The following is a 22,249-nucleotide window of genomic DNA, read 5'->3' as shown; positions in this document are numbered from 1 at the left end:
TCTAAATTGTTTCACATACTATATTTACAAGACTATATTAGATGCAAGAAAGAGAAACTCACCCAAGACTATCTCCCCCAATGGTCCCACATTACATGACACGGTCTCCTTTATTCCTCACAGCAGCCTCATGAAGTAGATACTTTCTTGTTCCCGTTTTACGTATGATAAGACCTCCAAGTGAAAGTCCCGGAGTTGCACTGCAGGCTGCCACAAGCCAGGTGTCATTCTTTGTCGGATGTGGCTCTTTTTGGTCCCTGACCTCAGTTGCTGTTATTGCCCAAGTTTCCAAAGATCTCAGACTATTTCTGATAGACCATTGTTCTCCAAGAGTAGTTGGAATTATGTTTCTCTGAATGCATTATCAGAATTGTCATTTAATAATCAGGTAATGACACTGTGTTTTATTTGCAACTCATTGCAGGTGGATAACCTTTCCCATTGCCTCCAAGTTTAGGCTTCTGCAGTGATTGGGGGGGGGTGTGGCTGTGTCTCTGGAGTTGATGAAATATTTGAGTCAAAGTGTCTAAGTGCCTTTATCTGAGGGAAGTTGGACTAACTAAAGCTGAGCCTGGAATCAGAAGTGGAATGTTTGAATTTGAGTTCTGTGTTTATCTTGCTCTATGTACATGGACAAGTATTTAGTCTTTGAGCCTTTATTTTCATAATCTCTAAAATGGAAATAACAGCCTCTAATAACTCCACAATGGCTTTGCAAGGCCAGAGTAATGATGATGTGCTGGGAACTGCTTTGTCTACATATGTTAGTTGTTATTAATCTATGCATGTTTCCATGAATTCCCCCAGGTAATTGGTTTTCTGGAATGTTGCACTCCAGGGAGTACCTGAAATATAGGACAAGCGCTCTTATCATAAAATCAGATTAAGAAGTTTAATTTACAGAAACTATTATATACCACGAATCAAACATTGTGAGGGCAGACTGCATGCAGATCCCAAGAGTTCCTGGACAACCTCTGTGTGCATAACTCTTTACCTGACTCACAACCATTGATGCATCATTCTTTTGTGCTGGAGAAATATAAAAAGCTAGACGGCCCCTTTGTTTCTTGGGATTTCCCTGCAATTGATGAGTTTAGAGAGTGACCAAAAGATTCTCTTATTGTGCTCTCAGTTGATGGATCATCTCTTATCAGTATCCCTATCTGTGTTTCCCAGTCTGACATATTAACTGTACCAACTGGCTGCCTTTATTGTCTGCTTTCAAACTTATGGAATAACTACATCCAAATCTCTGGGATATGCTAGATAACCTGGCAAAGGGGAAGGGTATAGATGGGATTATTATTGCTAAACAGCTAACTTTGGAGGGGATATTTTCCAATATTACCTGGATGGCCCCAGTGTAATCACAAGAGTCCTTTTAAGTCAAAGGCTGAGGAACTAGAACCAGAGGGATGGAAGCATGAAAAGCACTCACATTGCTGTTGGAAACAGAGGAAGGGACCACAAGCCAAAGAATTCTGGCAGCTTCTAGAAGCTAGGGCAAAGGTAGGAAAACTGGTTCTTCCTTAGAGTTTCCAGAAGGAATGAAGCTTAGTATAATATTTAATTTTATTATTGTTAATTTAATTTATAAGTTGTATTATTCTTTACTGAGGTAACAATTTACAACATTATATATGTTTTTAGGGGTATATGGTTACATCTTTTTAGATATATGTTATACATCACATCGCAACCACCATCAAGGCACTCAGAGTCCTCCACTGTAGTCAGTTGGGCCCCCTCAACCCTTTCACCCCAACCTCCCACTTACCTGCTCTGGTAGCTTAAATTCTACAGTCAGATTTCTGTGGCTTGTTTTGGATCTATTTTGTTCCTTTATATTACACACATGAGTGAAATTATCTGGCATTTGTTTTTCCTTTTGACTTATTTTACTTAGCATAACCCCTTCCAGTTCCATTAATTTTGCAAATAGTAAGATTTCATCTTTTTTTTTTTAATAGCTGAGTAGTAGTGCACTGTATATACATATACCACACCTTCTTTATCCACTCATTTGTGGCTGGGCACTTGGCTTGGCTGTTTTAAATGACTTTGATTTTAGCCCATGGATCCCATACCCATTTCACATTTCTGACTTTCAGAACTGTTAAGTCAGTTAGTTGGTGGTAATTCATTACAACATTGTCCTCTCTTAGGGCATTTCTACCAGTTCCACTGGAATTCTTCCTTATGCTTTTTCTTCTTTTCTGGAGAATATCAGCTCTGGGGGGCTTTAAGTCTCTTGACAAGCAGCAGCAAAGATATAACCATCTCCTATTTGCAGAAGATCACTGTATTAGTTAGGGTACAAACTGCTGCAGTAGAGAGACCCTAACTTATAGTGACTTAAATAAGACAGAAGATGATTTCTCTCCTATATTGTGAAAGTTGACACTCAGGGTTTTTAACTATCAGCACTGCATAGGGACCAACAACTCAGAGGGAACACAGGTGAAACCGTGAGTTTGGGTGTACAGGGATGTGTGTTTAGCCACATAGACTCCAACTCATGTAGACTGAAGTGGGATGCAGTCAGCTCTACTTTAGTAGATCATTCAGAGTCTCATCTTGCCATCTTGTTTGTCTGCCTTCCCCCAGGGAACTTGTTAGAAATGCAGACTCTCAGATCCTACCCCAAACTTTCTGAAATAGAGTTTTCATTTTAAGAAGATACTTGAGTAATTATTATGCACAAAGTTTGAGAAGCACAGCCTTATTCAGGGTTGGCACTAAGGGCCAGGAAAGACTCTGCTGCTCTGTGGAAGGCTCTCTTGTGGATTGTAGGATTTTTAGCAGCATCTCTAGCTTCTAACCACCAGCAGTTAGCCTCTAACACCCTCACCAGTTTGACATAAAAATATCTCCAGATACCGCTAAATATCTCTTGGGGTGCAAAATGGCCTCTTGTTGAGAGCACTTGCCTTAGAGGGTTTCTCTTTTCTTTGTGATCAGAACTGGGACTCTATCCCACTACCTTCTAGTTAGCAGGGAGGCAGAAGTCTAGGAAGCAATTTCTTTTTAAGCAAGTGAGGCATAACTTCTGCTCATATTCTATTGGTGAGAATTTGGCTGAATAGCCATCACTAGCTGTAGAAGAGTCTGGGGAACATATTGGTGGTTCTGTGCCCAAAAAAGAAGGGATACCAAGTTGGACAGTCAGCTGTCTGCTAAATTAATACCAGGATCTGGTCCTCTTTATCTCTTTTTATTCTTTTTCTCAAGAAGTGAATCTGGCCGAAGGATGAAGTTCATTGAACAGGCATGACATTTTTTTTGTGATTGGAACACACAATAAAATTAGGAGATCATAGCTACTTCAGAAGAACATATAAAAGTTACCTGATTTTGTCAAGAAAATGTATTTTGTTATCAGGTATTTGGTGTTTTCTAAACTTCAGTCATGGGCATTGCTCTTGCAGATTTTTTTTTTTTTTGTCATATAGATGTTCTTGCCTATACTGATTATTTTTACCTGAAAAATAATTTTCTTCAATATTTGTACAGACAATATCATTACTATAAATATGTTTGATAAGGTGAAAATAAATATACATTTTATATGTAGAGTGTATATATGTGTACACATAGGAACATATGTGTATGCACATGTGCACACATGTTTAAATGTACACACCCACTTGTATGCATGTTCTATCATGTACATATGAATGATTAAACCATTTGTCATCTATGCACATGGGTGTGTGTGTGTGTGTATGTATGTATGTATGTATGTATGTACCACTTGCCTTGTCACCACCCTCATCTCTTGCCCAGGCTGCAACAGTAGACATCTTGCTCTGCTGACACTCTGTCCCTCTGAAATCTGTTCATCATACCATGACTAGAGTAAGTGATCCTTTTAGAGCTTACAGCAGACATAGCACTCCCCTACTTTAGCTTTCCCACTGCCTTCCTGTCAACCTCAAAAAATTTCTTAAACCTGACCATGATCTGTAAACCCCACAGAGTCTGACCCTTACCCACCTCTTCAACCATATTCCTTTGCCTCTTCTTCTCTTAGCTCCCCTACTGGAGACACACTAGTCTGCTGTGGTTGAGAAGCCAGATATGGCCTGGCCTCAGGGACTCTGTATTTGTTGCTCTCTCTACCAATACTACTTTTTTACGTAGACAATTGCAAAGCTTGTATGAGCCCTTCACTGGAGTGTCTGCTCAGCTGCCTCCTCTTGAAACTGGCCTTTTTCTGTGCCACCTAGACTACTTTGTGGGCTCCTAATGGTCAGAGCTCCAATCATTGCAAAATTCTAGTAAATGCGGTGTTGCCATTCATACACACTGCATTCTGTAATTTCTCTGCCCCACGCAGATTTCTGTTTCTTAAGTCTCCTCCACCCCCCACTCTGGAGAGAAGATCTAGTTTTGATCTGGTGCCACAAAATGACCTTATCATTATCAGGACCTATTTAAAAGGTGTTCAGTTGCTCTCAGCTATCCCTGTTATTTACGTGGAACTCACTAGGTGGTGATGATGAGATGTAGGCTGAGTTTCAAGAAGGTGTCTCCTGAGATGTAAGAGATGAGGCTCCTTGCTCCTTCTAATGTGGGTGTCCTGGATATTTTTTGCTCCTATAAATATTAGAGGTTTTATAAAAGTTTCATGTCAGAAAACAATAAATATCAAGACAGATGTTTAGAGCATGTTTAAAACAAATAAACTCAAATACAGCTGAGTGTCCTTTTTCTCTACCCCTTTCTTAGCTAACTTTTTTTGTGTTCAGACAGAGAGTATTGCCATGTAGCATTTTTCTCTCCTTCTTAGCAATTCCTTGGCTATCTAGAAGTAAACAATGAGTATTTCATATTACCATGAATATGTTAAAACATTAGAAATTATTATTATTATTATGTATAGTCGAGGTATTAAATGTGGATATTCTCCATTTAGAATCTGAAAGTTGCATGGTGATTTAGCCAACATGGGATTAAATCCCATGATTCCACCCAGAATCACTGATTTTCTTATTTAGAATAAAACAGTGAATTGGTTCTGTATTTACTGGTTCTCATTCATTATGTATCACTATGTTATAAGTCCCTTCTTTTAATTTTGGCTTCAATTCTTAGCCTGGGTGTTCCTCAGTTTTCTTGGGTTTGTGTTTCTTTTTTGGTCTCTTGACTTCTAATTCACTGGGAGAAAGAAAGTTTCCCCAGTTCACAATATATTGGAGCATATTTTTCAAAAATAATTCCCAATAGTTTGAAATTTAATTTCAGCAGCAGAACTCTGTTACTATGATTCTCCTGGTTATAACACACAGAAACTCAGGTAAATCTCCAGGTAAGAATCTGAATCAAGCATGAACCAAGAAAGAAATTTAAGGGCTTATGTGTCTGAGAAGTCCTTGCTTGGGGGGCTTCATTAGGGCTTCATCATTGAACTTCCATCATCCTTCCTTGTACTTCATCCCGATCTCGTATTTCTGGATTCTACTGCCTCTGAGTTGGTTGGCTGCTTCTTAAAACCTGTTCTCTTGTAATTGCAAGTGGGTGCCAGCCCAGTTGTCCCTCCCACCACATGCAGTCAAAAGAGCAAGTCATCTTTGTCCAGAGCTCTGTGCTAAAGCTCCATTCTAGCTCACTGTTTTCCTTTGGGATCACCTGCCTGTCCAGCAGCCAGTCCTTGCTGCCAGACAAGGTGTGAAGCGTGGAGCATTGCCCTTCTGGAATAGAGGTGGGAGTTACTTCTCCTGGGGGCACAGAGGGTGAGATTGTGGGGCATTTCCCCTGAATAAGAACAGGATACAGTTATCAGGAAGGGAAATGGATGCTGGAGCCAAAACAACAGATGTCCATTTTGAGATTCTTCTGCTCAAATGTACTCTCCCTGAAGTACAGTCGAATAAAGCAGATACACGGAGGTTCTACTGACTTGTGGAGAGACAGAGGCTGGCATCCTGCGCTGTGTCTCTACCAAGGTGGGCACAAACAATGGGGTGCAGATTCCCCTCCCTAGCTCATTGCTTAAAGATGCTGCATCTTCTCTGTAACACAGAAAGAAAAGGAAGAAGAGAAAAGGAAAGAGAAGAATCTTGTCTTCTGTACTTAAGATGTGTTAAATCCTGGAAAAAAAATCTAAAGAACCTGCCTGCTCAGAAGTCACTAATTATTTATTTAGAATATTTTCTATTTCTATCACTTCCTTAGCAACCCCTCACAGCTGCCTGGGAAATTTTAATGGGATTGTGTATCTTACAAGAGAATTCTTCAAATAGCAAGTGCAATCGTTTCATCACATTAAGTCTTCCTGCCCAGATTCATTTCAAGTAGAGAGGGAGAAATGATTTGGCATTTGATCAGTCTTAATATAACAACTAGATGGTCCAGACTTTCTAGAACAGCCCTCATTCTATGTTATCTTACTTTTTCATTTAAGGTTAGGCCGATAATTTAGAAGTGAGTATGGTTTAATTTTTTTCTGCTTTTGTAAGATTTTCTATGAAAATAAATTCATAGTTTGGGGGGAAAACTATTTTATCAAATCCAGTTTTCTGCTGGTTTATTTAGACACAAGTACCTTGTGTGGTATCTGGGGATTACTATTTGCATGCATACAGTGTTGTTATGTTCCTGAGCCCGTGGGGTGTGTGTGTGTGTGTGTGTGTGTGTGTGTGTGTGTGTAAGAGAGAGCGAGAAAGAGAGAGAGAGAAAAAATTGTATCGTGGAGGATCTTTCTAAAGTTTCCTCAGCAGGGTTCCTTGGGAAACTTCTCCTTGAGTCCCAGGGTTAGCTCCTAGGCTTAGGCCCCTTTCTTGTGTACAGTTTGAACTTCTTGAAGGATCTGGGACTTCAGCTTCTCCTGATATCATCTTCCTTTGCCTTAGGGCCTCCAAACCCTAGTAGTTCCAGAGTGGGAACTTAGCTTAGTCCTCATTTCCCCAGAGAGAAAGCCATAGGTCTTTTCTCTGTAAGGTTTTACCTGTAGGAGGTGAAAGAGCTGGAACATCTAGGAACAGAAACATAATACTTCTGTGGGTCATCCAGTCCTGGATGACATTTAAAAAAAGAATAGAAGTCAACTTCCTGCAGAAGCTGACTTTGAGATTTCCCCTCAGCAGCAATTGCACTGTTGCATTCTTCACAACAACAGCTAACTTCCTGTGTGCACTTTCATGATTATAACCTCCCAGGGCCTTCCTGTCCCTCCTTGATCTGAATTAATCCTCACCACAACTGCGATTGAGTCAGGGCACTGTGTTTTATGTGAAAGGGCGACCTAAGGAGGGGAAGAATGATGCTTAAATATACACAGGTCATTTTGACACCCCTGATTTCGATCTCCTGGATTGGAACCTCAGCATTTAGCCACACTGTTGTGTTGCCTCTTTGAGAAAGTTCTGAGAGGAGAGGCTCAGAAGTTGTTGCAGCCACAGGGCTCTAGAGTCCAGCTGTCTGCTGGACAGAATTGGGATTCTTTGCAAACTGCTTCTGCAGTGGCCTGCATTCTACTTGTCTACATCTTAGAAAACAGCTCCCATCACCACCGCCTTTCGAAACTGTTTGGAAAATAAACCGCAGCTTCCAATGCTCTGAAACACGATGTTGTCGACCTTCCGTAGTTAGGTTGAAAGGCTTGGGCACTTTCGGTGCTTCAGAGAGAGGTATTGATTCACTGCCCTGCAGTGAGAAGGCAGCTTCAGGGGTGGTGACTCAGCTCCCCCTTCTCCACGTGGGGCAGCTGAGGGCTGAGCAGTGCCCTGGGCTGTGTATTTTTAAAAAAGAAAAGGAGAAAAATATCCCTTCGGTCTAGGCTATTTTGAGGCAGCTTGAGGGAGGAAAGCCACTCTGCTTGCCACCTTGCCGAAGCACGCTTTGTCCGCTGCCTTGACGTCTGCTGGAGTGGCTGGAGGCAGGGACTGTGTTTTGCTCAGTGACATCACAGCCACATTTGTTTCTAGTGAAGTTCTTTCCTCCCTGAGGTTGACAGCTGCCTTTGGAAAGTGTTTTCATGAACTGCACTGTAGCCAGAATGTTAGTAGTAACATCACTCCTTTGCTGCAATGTTCTGTGACACAAGCACTCTGGGTCTTTATGGAAAAGTCCAGGGTACCTAGCATGACATGCTGCCTCCTTCCCATAAGACTGGCTTTGTTTCTTGCCTCCTTGGCTATACCTTGAGAACCACACCTAAGCCACTGCTTCCTGTCCCAGCGACAACGCCTGCTGTGTCTAGGGCTTTGCCCCTGTAAGAAACATCTTGGTGCCATGAGGAATGGTGCTTGGTGTTCCTGTAAGAACCTGTATATGTGCTGTCACCTCCCTCAGTAATCCTCAGGGCATCCACCAGAGACTCTTCTTTATTTTATTTTTTTTCTAAGTTTTATTGATTTGCCACTAGTTTACTTAACTATATAATTTGGGGAGTACATATTTTGGCTGAAGTTCTGTCCTAATCTTAGGATTTTACTGAAATTATTTTATATGTTATAATTATTATTGTACTTTTAATTTAATACCTAATCAGTGAAGACAATTGGAAAATACTGAAAACATAAAAACATCCTACCATGCAAAGGTAACCCTTACTAGTAATTTTGTATAAACTCATCCATAGTTTTTAGTACTCATAAAATATATAGTGATCATTTATTCCTAGACATGTATTTTTTAAAATAAATTGCTTTCACCCATACCTAAACATATATTATGAAAACCTTTCCATGTAAAAACTTCAATAACATAATTTGAACATCTTTATGAGTATAAAAGCAGTATGGACCGTGGGTTACCCCAAACAGCGAGGGCGTGAGCTTATACAAATGACAGAATAACAGCTACAGCAGCAACAATGAAAATGATAAGAGTTCTAGAAGGCAGTATGGATATATCTTAATCATAGTGAAATGGCAAAGTCCTTTCAAGTCAGGACTAAAGAATCTGACCATCCAGAATCCGTGAAGGGAAAGATTGATGGATTTGCATGTAGACATTGTCATGTTCATGGCTGGCATGAGAACCACCAACAGAGTGTATTAGTTTTCAGGGGACCATAACAAACTAGCACACACCAGGGGGCTTAAACAACAGACATTTATTTCCTCATAGTTCTGGAGGCCAGAAGTTCCAGATCATGGTGTTGGCAGGGTTGGTCTCTTCACAGGCATCTCTCTTAGACTTGGAGATGGTTGTCTTCTCCTTCCTCTGTCTCTACATGGCCTTCCATCTGTCTGTGTCCTAATTCCCTTTTCTTATAAGGGCACCAGCCATATTGGATTAGGACTTAACCTAATGGCCTTGATTTACCAATATGTTCAAATACAGTCACTCTCAGGTACTGGGGTTAAGGATTTCAACATATGAATTTTGGGGGCACACAACTCAGCCCAGAAAACAGCAAAAGTCAAACTGTGGAACCTAGATGACACATTTTTAAATATGGCATAAAAGCCAAAATTCCCTCTCCCTGCCAGCTGCTTGGAGGCTCCTGCCACCTGAGCTGTCCCTAAGCTGTCCCTCTGCTATTTCTAAGCGGCTGGGATTTGGTGACATCCCTACCCCAACCCATTGGGAGTCAAACCTTTTTTTTTTTTTTGCATATATTACTATTTCCGGTCAAGGTTCATCAAGTCCCGAGGCTCTGTGTCTCTTTCTGGGGACGTTACATGTCTCTGTGTTAATCCATTAAGAGATGTTATTGAAGTTTGATTCTTAGAGGTCAATCTTTATATATATATATTTTAAAGATTTATTTATTTATTCATACAAGAACTGGGGTACAGGCCAGAGGTGTGGAGGGTAAAAGGATTCACCAGAGACAGAGTGGGGAGCAGAACAGGCAGATTGACCGAAGTACACTGCTGAGGGGAGCAGCGGGCGAGTCAGGAGAGGTCTGCTGCACCATGTGGGTAGCTCCCTGCCCGGGGATTGCATTCCTGCTGCAAAGGCTGTGGAGGGCTTCATAGGTTACATCTTAACCCCTTGCACCACCAGGATCAATTTTAAGAAAAAAAGCTTTATTATAAAAGTAACATGAGCTCATATTAAAGAAAATAAAAGCTAATAAGTGAAAAGAAAACAAAAGGCATTTTCTCTCTCCACCACTTACATTCTGCTTACCCAAGGGGAAACCCTACTTTTGAGTAATTAACCCAGTAGAGTAAAATGGTCAGGTTTGGTGACACTGATGAGATATTATCTGTGGCACTAACACAGCCAAGATACCAACACTAGCAGTTAGTTAACACTCCCAGTGCTGGTTCACCATCTACCAGGCTAAGAGCTGCATTGAACCCTTTCAGAACACTACAAGGTGTGTGTGGGGGGTCCTGTTATTATATCACTTTTCAGATGCGGGGACTCTGGCTTCGAGATGTGGGTTATTGACTCATAATCACACTTGAGTCAGACCTGTTGACTTTAGAGCCTGCATTTGCTTTGATGACTTGTCCTTAGCCCTTGGGCACTGCTCCATGACACTGCATGGAGGGCTACTTCAGGATTTTGCAATCTTGACACTGCATTGCACCTGTTAGGGTATGTCCTGACACACTTAAGCACTCCCCTCTTGATGGGCTCTGTCATTCCATCCTTTGCTTTCACTGATGAGGCTGCAGAGGACACCTCTGTGCTCTTGAATGCATGTCTGTAGAGAAAATGGAAGGGTTGGGCAGTTTTTTTTTTTAAAGATTTATTTATTTATTTATTTGTTTATTTATTTATACAAGCACTGGGTACAGTCAGAAGCACGGGAGGGTGAGAGAATTCACCAGAGCCAGAGTGGGAAGCAGAGCAGGCAGAAGGACCAAAGTATACTGCTGTGGGGAGCAGCAGGCGGCAGGGGAGGTCTGCGCGCCATGTGGGACCCTCCTCCAGTGGCCGGGGAGCACCCGGGGATCAAACCACCCTGCAGAGGCTGCGGGCAGCTTTGCAACCCAGCGCTCAACCGCTGCGCCACTGAGGAGGCCCAGGGTTGGGCAGTTTTTAAATTTTGATACACTTGGATATATTTTGAGAAGTTGTCAGCAGGCGATCTTGTTTTTTTGGCTGAATCTGAAAATTTATTTTAATGTCAAAAAGTCGGTAAACACAGTTAATGTATTTTCTCTTAATGTTTTTTGTATTTTTTTAAAATTTTTTTACATCATTGTTCATTTTTAAACAATATTTGCTTCCCCCCACCCCCTCAGGTGTAGTCCCCATAGAGTTTCCTTCCCCAATGCACCCGTGCACCATCACCTCAGTCCTCTGTGCTTCTCTCTCCCTCCCTCTGATCCCTCTCCCTCCTTCCCTGCAGGATGTCTCTGATTTATAATTGTCCATTTTTGCTTTGTTGTGTTTTGTACTGTTATTTTTTTTACACTGATGTCTTATTTGGTTTCCCTCTAATCCTGCTGTAAGGCAGTCGTATGTCTTAGTTCTTGGGAAAGACCTCCACGTAGTCTCCAAGTAATGATATAGATTTAGTAAAACTCAGCTCGTTTTGTGCCCCAATATTCACTGGCCCTTGATAAAAGCTTTTTAATAACGAGGATGGTGATTCCATGTACAATTACCATGAGATGAAAGAAAATAGGCAGTTTGAGTGTAGTTATCATTCTTGGATCCTCTTATTTAGAGTTTAGTTTCTATTATCAAAATAATGCTCAGTGTGCCTTTCTCTTCTGCATGAAAGGGAGGGGGAGTAAATACTTCCTTTTTTGAACTGCCGCAGAATCATTTTTCTGTAAAACTTGAGAATTCACAGTGAGGCCAAAGATGCCTTTTTAAAACTTTTCCCCAGCAAATTGAGTGGAATGACAGGATTACTTTAACTTCAAAGCAAGAATGGCTTTCCAAGGTGGTGGTTAATGACAGATGGGAAACCCTGAGTGTGTCACGTGTGGCACATCAGGAGTCCTCCTGTCCTAGTCTTGCTCTCAGGGGGATTCTTCAGGCAGAAGACTGCCTTGGGGCTCCTTGAGAAGTCCAGCTTGGTACCTGTCAACACCCTGCTTCATTCGGAGAACAAGTCCCAAGGCAAGAATATGTGAGTGACAATGGTAAGGATTTCTGGAGGCTTCTCTTCCACCCCATGACAAGGGAAGAGACCAAGAGAACCGGGACAAGACCAGAGCTGATGCATTTCACTGGGGACCTGTGAAGCGTGGGCCCATGGGTTAAGAAAGCTCACATATGGGATGCTTGTGGTGGTTTTCTTTAAAATTCAACAAACAGATTTATGTGCCTGTTACTCTGACAAGATGAGTTGCTGTGGATGATGCTTCTGTGGTCTCATTTGCCCATATAATCTTTTATGAAGGCACTTCTTGACATAAAGTGCCCAATTTCCATGTAGGAATTTTCCTCTCACTGTCTTGCTGTGCAAGAGGCTGCTATTTGTCTCTCCGCTTTGGCTAGGCACAAGACAATCTGGAATAAAGACTGTATTTCCCAGCCTTCCTTCTGTTGGGTGTGACGGATGAGGTTAAGTTCAGGCCAGTGAGATTTGAGAGCAGATGATGGGAGCTGTCCTTACCAGGACACACTTTCCTTTGCTCTTGACTAGAATGCAAATACAGGTGAAGCTTGAACAGCTACTTGGCGCTACATGTAGAAAGCCTGACCTTGAGAATGATGGAGCAACAACATAGAGGGAGTCCAATGGGAGCCTTCTGAATAAGACAGAGAAAAATTTCTGTATTGCTTAAGCCATATTGTTTAGGGTTTCCATTTGCTCTTGGCAAAACTTAATTATAATGCAAACATGTACCTGCTGCTGTGTTTCAGGTGTTGTGTTGAGTGTTTTAGATACATCATCTCATGAATCTTCATTGTTGTGCATATTTTACAGATGGGGAAACAGAGACTTAAGGAAGGGGAATTCCAATGACTTGTCCAAGATAACACACCTTGTGTTTTAACTGAACCAAGAGTTTAACCTGGGAAAAGTTTGTTGTCAGGGCATAAGAGAGACAGATGGGCAGGTCACAGGAGGCTGCCCGATACTCCAAAGTGAAAGGGATCGTTGTCTGAATTTGGCTGGTGAGCATGGAAGTGGCAAAAATTCCTTGGGTTCTGGATCTATACATTTTGAAGATAGGGTGTGATAAAATGGAAGTCATGGATGAGCCCTTAGTTTTTGTCTGGGAGAATGGCATTCCTATTACCCGAGGAGGTACAGTTTGAGGGGAAGAGCAGAATTCTGTATTGGACAAAGATGCTTGTTAGATTTCCAACTAGATAGTTGGCTGTTTGAGTTTTTCCAATCTTAGACCTCTCAGTCCTTGGAAGAGGAGAACTGATGGTCTTACGCCACCCTTGAGTCATCTTCTGAGGGCTGGGCACGTTATTGTCTGAATTAAGTTGTCACTAGCAAAAACGAAAGGGGCATGCCTGTTAGGTAGGCAAGAAACATTGCCTGCGTCTGTGTCCTGCTGAAGTGACTCTTAAGCTGAGAAGTGAGAGACCTAGGGGAGACTGTCAGGGCATGAGGAACAGAGTGTGCAAAGGTGTGGAGGAGAGAGAAACAAAGGAGCATTCTATAGTGAAATGACATGATTCTTCTCTTTAAACCTGCCTGCAGTGTCGATTGTTATTGCTTGGGGGTTGCAGCCTAACTTTGGGGATCTTAGGGTTCTCTCACATATTCTGAATTGAGGGTTACCTTGAAGAACTACTTATATGGGTCAGCTTTAGATGTTTTTGCTTTTTATTTTTTGGTTGTATTTTATTTTTTGTATTGAGGTAAAGTTGGTTAGCAACACCATGTATGGCTCAGAGGCAGAGGCCCACACCTCCTCAGGTATATGTCACCACACCACACCTACCACCGAGGCTCCCAAAGTCTTCCACCATGGTCTGCTGGGCCTCTCCCACCTTTTCCTCTCCCTTCCCTTTGGTAGCCTCAATTCTGCAGTCAGATTTCTAAGGACTCATTTGGTTTGGTTGCTCCTCCCCACCCCCTTGGCACATGCCCATGTAGCAGTGAGATACCCTTTTTCCTCCCAAAGCAGTATTTTTCACATATGGCATCCACATGAACTCACATCCCAGCTCACTGTGCTGACGGGGCAGGCATAGGTTTGTAGCACACATGCGGGCTGGTCCAGTTGACCACTGCACTAAAAACCAGAGTGTATCAGTGTGTGCTCGTTCAGGCAGCCCTTGCGAGGCTGTTGTCTGGCCCGTTCCCCCTCCATGTTCGCAGTGACATCTGCTGAATTATATCTGACATTCTGTGTAATGCGTGCTTGTGGGAGACTGCTCAGTGCAAGAGCAGAATGGACGAGAAGGAGGGGAGAGGAGAGGAGAGGAGCAAAGGCACTTTATACTTTTTACCTAGATATTTGTTCTGCAATTTCTTTTCCTTTGTCTCATTTTCTGAAAAAAGTACTGGGTGGATTTGTTTTATGATTCAAATACATATTTATACTGAAAGGTTTCCTTCTCGTGATGAGAAACATCCAGCTGAAAGGAAGGCTTGGAAGATGCGGGTAAGGTTTTGTAATCCTCTTGCTCCTTTGTCATCACATTTCTTTAATGCACCCAGTTTTATTCAATTCTAAAAGAAGACTCCAACCGTTGTTGTCAGCATTATGCTTTGGCAGTGTGTGGTCTGTGCAGGAGACTTAGTTTATTAAATAACTGCCTGGGGGATTCTGCTGGGAGTGTGTTGACATATGCCGACTTATTTTGGAGACTAAAACTAGTTAACTAACTCCACCCTATAATTAACCTGCTATTGTGAGTCCCTTACAATGCAAATTGTTTTCATGAAAACCCACAGGCTTCTTTGAAATCTCAGAGAGTTCAAAATCCAGGACAGAAGGCACATTTTTCTTTATGTTTCTGAGGCTCCACGAGGAGGGTTTTCTGGTCAACCAGAGGTACCTACTAACTGTTACATGTTCTCACTTGCCATTCTGTTATTAAAACCATTTAATTTGTATATTTCCAATATACAGGATGCCCAGAGATTCCCTCAGGTTCCTTTTATTTGTTTTAATTTTGCTTTGCTCTTCAGCTGTCGAGGAACAAAGCTGACTTTGTGGAAAATTTACCTTGGTTCCTCAGACACTACCCACCATGGGCTTGTGACACGGGGAAGTTCACAGTTAAAATATCTTTTAACGAGATATTTCAAGTGGCTTATAGGAGAAAGAATAAGGTGCCATCTGCCAAATAGTTAGGTTGCCTTCAAAGTAAGCACAGGAGGGTTCCCTGGGCTTTCGAGTCAGCTGCTTGGCTGTGAGTATTGGCTGTGTGGCTCTGAATAAATTAGTGTCCTTTGAATCAGTTTTCTCATTTGTAAAATGGGGATATTAATAGTGCATACTTCATAGGATACTTGTAAGCAGTAAATGAGATACAGATGCAAAGCTCTGGAAAATAAATATAACAAAGCAAAGTATGTGATACAGAAATTTATAAATGTGAAAAGACATTTATGAGCAAAGACAAGTTATTCCAGATGCCTTTGATAGGTTTTTGTTGTTGATTGTTGGTTTATTTTATTTTTCACATATTGTGTATCTTAAGCATATATGTTTCTTTTCTGAAATCTGTGTTGGATTTCACTAAAAAGCCAAACAATGATAGTTATCTAATACTGGATAATTATTTTATAATGGTCTGCTATCTGCAGTACTTTGCAATGCGAGTAATACAGAAATAACCACAAAACATGAAAAGTGGTATACATGTGAGCAGCATATTCTTTGGAAATCATAAGGGCATCCATGAAGCTACCTTAGATTGGCACCAGATTTTCACAGTAACATCCAAAAGGAAAGATTTGTCCATCTGCCTAATAACTTATACCTCTTATTTCCAAAATATAACTAGTGACATTCAATTGATTTTCTTCTTCAGCTTAGAAGCAGTTTTGCTATTCTTACCACACTCTCTTCCCAGTGTTCTTCAAGCCTTGTTATTTATGTCTTATTTGAGTGGCAATAAGAAGACTGATCATTTCCCTCAGCAAGAATTCTCTTCTGATCCAGCCCTCCTCTAGGTCACCTACTGAAAAAATCCCAGAACTATCTTAAATCTTGCACCACAGAACATAAACATCTTGAGGACAGAGAGGGTCCTATGTATTCTTGAAAGATTTGGAAAATGAAGTCATACAATGCATCCTGAGAGCTGCCATTTCCTTGTTTGACACTGAGTGGTCTCAGCAGCCAGCCTCCTGGCCAGGCACCATGCGTCTCTACTGATGATGCATCCTAACCTCCGCTTTTTTATTTTCACTGAAACTGTGCTTTCCTAACAGTGAAGTCATCACCTGGGCCTGAAGTAGCGCCGGCTCATAAAATTCCTCATTCAATTTTAAAAGAGGTCAGGTCACTGGCTACTTCTTTAACTCATTATGAATTAAAACAATCAGTTTATTGAGTTCTTGGGCATTTTAAAATTTAATAACCTCAGAAGGCTATTTGGTGGCTGAAACCTCTAGTCATGGTATGAAATATTTGTCAAATATTTCGTTGCTGTGTTTTAAAGACCAGCTTTTCTTTTTTAAGGATATTTGATATTTTTGGTAATTTCTTTCATTTTTCATTTTCTTCTTTTCTTTCTTTTTCTACTGGCTTTTTTTTTTTTTTAAATAGGAACAACATTCACTTGTGTATGTTGTTCCATGATGATAAGGAATAGTTTAAATTTTCAACTACTTAACTCTTTTCTTGTCAAGGGCATCTTTGGAGAGACACGTGCCGCTTGCCCCATGCCTAGGCCTGCAGCATTTCTGAAAGATGACTTTACACGTAGGGTATCAGCGGATGGAATGGTGGCCTGTTCATGTTGCTCGACTCTTCTCTCACCATGGACTCACTCTCAGGAGCTGTCTTAAGGTTGTGGCTCACTTATCACACCACACCTCAGAAACAGCATTTGTGTTTTTTTCAGGTTGTTCACATAATACAATTGTTCATTTTTGGAAATTTAGAAAATACCAAAAGCACCAAAAGCCTTTTTCTATGGTCATGCCACCCAGAGGCTGTTTCTTTTCTGTGTCTAGAGTGCGTGTATGATTTAGTAATTGCCATTATCTATAATTTTGGACTATTATAGATGATATAAATTATAAAAATGTTTAATTTTTCACCTATTTTCTACTCAAATATGGAAAATTGACATCATACTACTGAATTTCCTACTATTGCAGTAGCTTTCAGTTTTCCTTTTACTCTATCCCGAGATAAGAAGTACATTTTTCAAAAGTCTCATGAAACCACCTTACTCTTACTATGTATAAAACACTGCTATTTTCTATCCTATTCTATTTTAAAGAGTTGCCACTCCCTCCCTCCAAATTGGTTGTATAAGTCATTAATGATTTGTGACCCACAGTTTGCAAACTCCTCCTTTTCCACATGGTGGTGTGGCCTGGTGTATTATAATGTACTTAATGTCATAAGTTGGACTTTTATGTTGCTTTCAGTGTTTCCTAAAATATGGCAGTGAACACATGGGTACAAAACACACACACACACACACACACAAACACACACACACACACACACTTTCTTAGGATAAATTCCCAGGTGCACACAGGCATGTATAATTACTGGGTCAAAGGTTGAGCACTGAGCATGATTATAGGGCTTTCAACACACATTGCTAAATTTCCCTCCAGGAAGCTTTTATAAATATTTACATCCTTCCCAGTTGTGTCTGGGGATACCTCATTCTCCCTGCCCTCACAAGTAAAAGCCATATTCTTTGGTTAACTTAGAATCTCAATCACAGATGAAATTCATGACATTACTCTACAGCAAGCAGAAGTGTTTTTGGCAGCGATTGGTCTGATCTATGAAGATTGCTCTTGTGTCTAAATTGTATTATGTTAATGTCCTAGGTAACATGCTCTGCGGGTGAGGGTTTAGCATTTATATTTCTCATGTTGGCCACCAAGAAGGCACACACATTTTAAGAATTGCACAGTGCTTTTTAGATTCTACCTGTCTTTCTGTTGCCAGTGCTCAGGGAGCCTGCGATGCACTCAGGAGGCGTGTCATGCAGTAACAATGCATCGCACACTTTCTAGGCCAGATTCATTTCAGATGTTCATGCTCTTTATAGGTCTACTTCTGTTTCTTAGTTGGGGTCCTTCCTTGTGATTTGGAGAGCCCATTTCTGGAAGAACAGGTATGTTCTGTGTTTAGAGCCACAGCTACTCTATGTGCATTTGAAGAAATCTCAGTTGTCTAGCAAAAAGGCCCACACACATTCTGTTTTCTTTTTAATGGCAAAAGATTGGAAACCACCTTAGTACATGTCAGGAGAGGCTGCTTAAATAAATGGTAGCATGGTCACAGGAGGGATACGTGTCCTTGTTAGGGAAGATGAAGCAGCACTGTCCATTGGGGCATCAAGCAATTTCGAGATCTGTTGTTGATGAGAAAAACAGTGCTGTACAGTGTATATCTTTTACCCCGAGCTTAAAAAAAATCTGAGTATATTCAATTAAAAATAGGTAATGGAAAAATGAATATTTACTAGTATCGAAGAAATTAAAAAAAAACCAACAGAAATAAAACCTCAGTTGCTATGTTGATACTTGATTGTTTCTGATTAAGGATTTTGAGCTGAATTCTCCCAGGCGGAGGGCAACCTTGGCTATCAAACAGACATTAGGGAAGCGTTAACTGCACCTTCCACTCCCACCTTGTCCACACCCAGGGAGACCCTGCGTCATTCATTCGTACTTAATCCACTGACAGGGAGACTTTTCAAAGCTGCATTATGCCAGTTAGTACACCTCACAACTAGAATTATGCTTGACTTCTAGAGTTGCTGATGATCCAAGTGTTTTGTGGAAGACTAAAGCTGGAGGGAAAAAACTCATGTATGCACACATACATCCTTGCACACACTTCAAAATGATAAAGTTAGTATTTATGACTTCCACATTATGGACCTCGTGGAAATGCAGGGGTGAGCTTGAGAAGAGGCAGTTTCCAGGTGGAGGGCCTGGAAATTGGGGTTATACACTTAATGCAACTTGTCACCTGAATTTAATCCCACCCTTATGCTTTCAATAGGTTTATTTTCAGAATTTAGGGTCGTTCTAACGCAGACTTAAATTTCAGGTCTGCCAAATTCTAGCTGTGTGACCTTGGACTAATTGCTTGACTTCTCTGAACTTTATTTTTTGATCTTGCAAGGTGGAAAGTATAATACCTTTGCCATAGGCCTGTTGATTGAGTTAAAGGAGATAAATTAGATAAAGCCTTTAGCTTGATGACACCTGCTTCGTGGCTACTGAATAACTTACAGCTACTTCTTACTAGGATGATTTTATGGGGAGAGAGGCCTTCTGTGAGGAAGGTATTCATGGGAACTGAAGAGGCCTTTGGGCTGCACAGGGCAAGAAGCGCCAGAGCAATGACACTTTTAGGATAAAGAATCCCACACTCGGGGTGGTTGGGAGGGGGCAAGGTGGCTGTACAAGCCAAGGTTCCAAAGAACCTCTGGCATTTGTTTTTTATGTCTTCTATTTCTTAATAATGACAACTTGTTAACCCCCTGAAAGGTTTTGTCATATGGATTTTTTGTGAGTGCATCAAGGAAGAGTCTGCAAAGATGGGGCCCTCACTGAAGAGCCAGGCTGGGAGCAGCAAACTGAGGAACTCAGTAGGGGAAATAGGAGTCCTATCCAGAGCCTTCTTGAAAAAGAAATGGAACACAATGGCTTGGAAAGTGACTGTAGACATGAATAGCTTCAAAATTCCATGGCTTCCTGCATTGGCCACAGCTTCCATGTAGGTGTGCACATGGAAACCTCTATAACCCAGTCTGGTTATAAACTCTGGAGCGCCCTGACATCGTTCTAATTCAAGAGATGTAGAAAGCAGGGGTGAGATTTGGGCTCCATCCTAATGCCAGGGTTCCCACCCTCTTTTGATGAAGCACAGCTAGGTTTACCAAGACCACCTGGGCAGGCAGAGAAGCAAGGGAGAGGAGGTTACTTTCTGGGATTTCAATCCCAAAGACAGATTTCCAAGTACAAATTAGTGATGCCTTGTATTGTAAGAGACTTGAAGCCTCAGATTTTCACTCATTTCCTTTCCCTTCTTGTTGTCATGGGGACTTCTTCTCCCTGAGTTATTACATCTTGCACTTCAGCAAAAATTTTATTGCTTCGGGACCATCGAGTCTCGTGTGGGACATTTTTCACTGCTCATGGTGTAATACACAGAGGTAATTTCTTTCAAATGATTTTTGCTTGAAGTGGTTTTCAATGAATTGAGAAGGCTGAGTATGAATGGAGGACGGGGTTTCTAGCCTTGGCCCTGGGCATGGAACATACGCCTTCAGCCTTGCCAGACCATCAAATGTGGACTCCAGGCTTGCACGAGTGGCACATAAATAGACGACTGTCTGTTTTAGTCTCTTGTTTGACCACAAAAAGAAAAAAAAAAAGTGTTATGTAACGTTACTATCAACTTAAGTCTCTTCCAGATAACTTTTGAAAGTTTTGTTCTGGAACGGAATGTTTTTATTAAAAGGGAATAGTTATTACTTCTCCAAGGTGGAGTTTGTCGTGCTGGGGATGCTGGCAGACACCACGGCCATGATGGCAGCATGTGGGATGTTAAATTCTGCCCTGGGTGTTGCACAGACAGCCTCAGATTTTTATATATTTGCAGTGTATCTCAAGGCTCTTGTATACCTGGTGCTGTCTTTCCTGTTGTTACTTTGAGCTCTAACAATAAGAAATTTGGCGCTATAACAATTCCTTGTTTTATTCTTGTTTAATTTTACTCCTTTCAGAATCCAGGGGACAAGTTTCAAGCTCAGCAGCTGGACTAGACATTCCAGCTTTGAAGCTTTTGTCTTTAAAACAAATATTGTATCCTCCACCCCTCTCCTTCTTTCCTCTCCTTAGCCTCTCTCCCTGCCCCCCACCTCCAAACCCTGGGCAGCAGATGAGCATCAGGAAAGATTGCTAAGTAGGTGGTTCTCATCAGCTACCTTTTTATATCATATGAATTCTATCGACACCTGTCTGTTCAAATAAAATTGATATTCTCATCCTCATGGACTCTCTTAGTGAGCTGCATTGATATGCCATCTCTTAGGCTGACCCTTATAGCTCTGCCACTAAACAATAAGAAATGCCTGGTTATTTTCATGCTAACAAGCACAGGAGAAGCAAACTTTCCTTGCCTGGTTTTTCACTGTGACATCCATTGACCTTCAGCTGGCATTCAGGGAGTCACAATGGATGGTCAGAGTGCAGGGTAGCCCAGGGACTTCTTGATGACCTGAAGTGGACTCAGGAAATGGCTTTTGGCAACAAAAGCCAAAAAGTATTCCACTACTTTAAGGGGACCCATTAATTTCTGGAAGGAGGCAGTGCAGTGTGGCTCATTGGGACTTGTGTAGTTTAATTGTTGATCTTCTCCTACTTTTTCTAGTGTGGGACCTTCGGTAGGTCATCTAAACCTTCAGGCTTTCTGTTTTCTCATCAGTTACCTGAGGGTAACAATAGTATCTACTTTGTAGCACAGTTAGGCTGATGTGTCCCTGACCATCAAGCTGGACCATGTGGCATTCTGCATGATGCTCTCTAAGATGACTCCATTCTCTTGGTTCAGAAAGAAGAAATATGAGAGATTAACTCCAGCCTAAGGTCCAGTTTAACATCAGGGTAGTGTAGAAAGAGCAGAGGCCTAGAAATCAGCTTGAATTCTGGTACCTGTTCTGCCTCCAATTTTTTGTATGAATTCTGGAAAAAATCAGTTTCCATCTTTGGATCCCAGTTTCCCCCTCTGAAGAATGTTTAGGAAGCAGGGAGATGAAATTAGGGGAGTGCATGGCTGGGCATGAGTCAGGCTGGGCCCTTCAGCTCAGCAGCACGTTGCAGTGGCATGTAGCAGGTGTGTGCAGGCTTCCTGGGTTCCAGTCCTGGCACATCTGCTATGTGACTGTGGACTAATTATTTAAACTCCACATGTCTCAACTTCCTCTTTTTTAAAGTATGGATGGTCAAGCTATCTACCTTTAAGGTTGCTCTGAAGATCAAATGGTCACATCCATTTACTGTTCAAATGGCAAACAATTAAATGGTTAAATAATGTGCCTGGAAGGATACCTGACACATATAGTACCTACCGTATGGAAGATGTGAAGATTAAGTTCACTCCTCTAAAAAATTTTAAAAACTTGGTCTAAATTCATTAAAAAATGGCTCTCTTTGTCTATCTTTGTAGATATCGACTTATTAAAAGAAAAGACATAAGGCCATGTGATCATAAATGGCAGCTGACATCTGCCCTTGGTACAGGGA

General features: G+C 41.4%; 1 protein-coding gene across 1 annotated transcript in view; it reads left to right on the top strand.

Annotated features, from left to right (window-relative positions):
- Positions 1 to 22,249, top strand: part of HS3ST4 (heparan sulfate-glucosamine 3-sulfotransferase 4) — a 349,734-nt gene that overhangs the window by 10,221 nt on the left and 317,264 nt on the right.

The sequence above is a fragment of the Talpa occidentalis genome, unplaced genomic scaffold, assembly GCF_014898055.3.
Source record: "Talpa occidentalis isolate TD23 unplaced genomic scaffold, MPIMG_talOcc4v2.1 talOcc4.12, whole genome shotgun sequence".
In the NCBI taxonomy this organism is placed as follows: domain Eukaryota; kingdom Metazoa; phylum Chordata; class Mammalia; order Eulipotyphla; family Talpidae; genus Talpa; species Talpa occidentalis.
The sequence above is the reverse complement of the archived record's forward strand: the minus strand, read 5'-3'. Positions and strand labels throughout refer to the sequence as shown.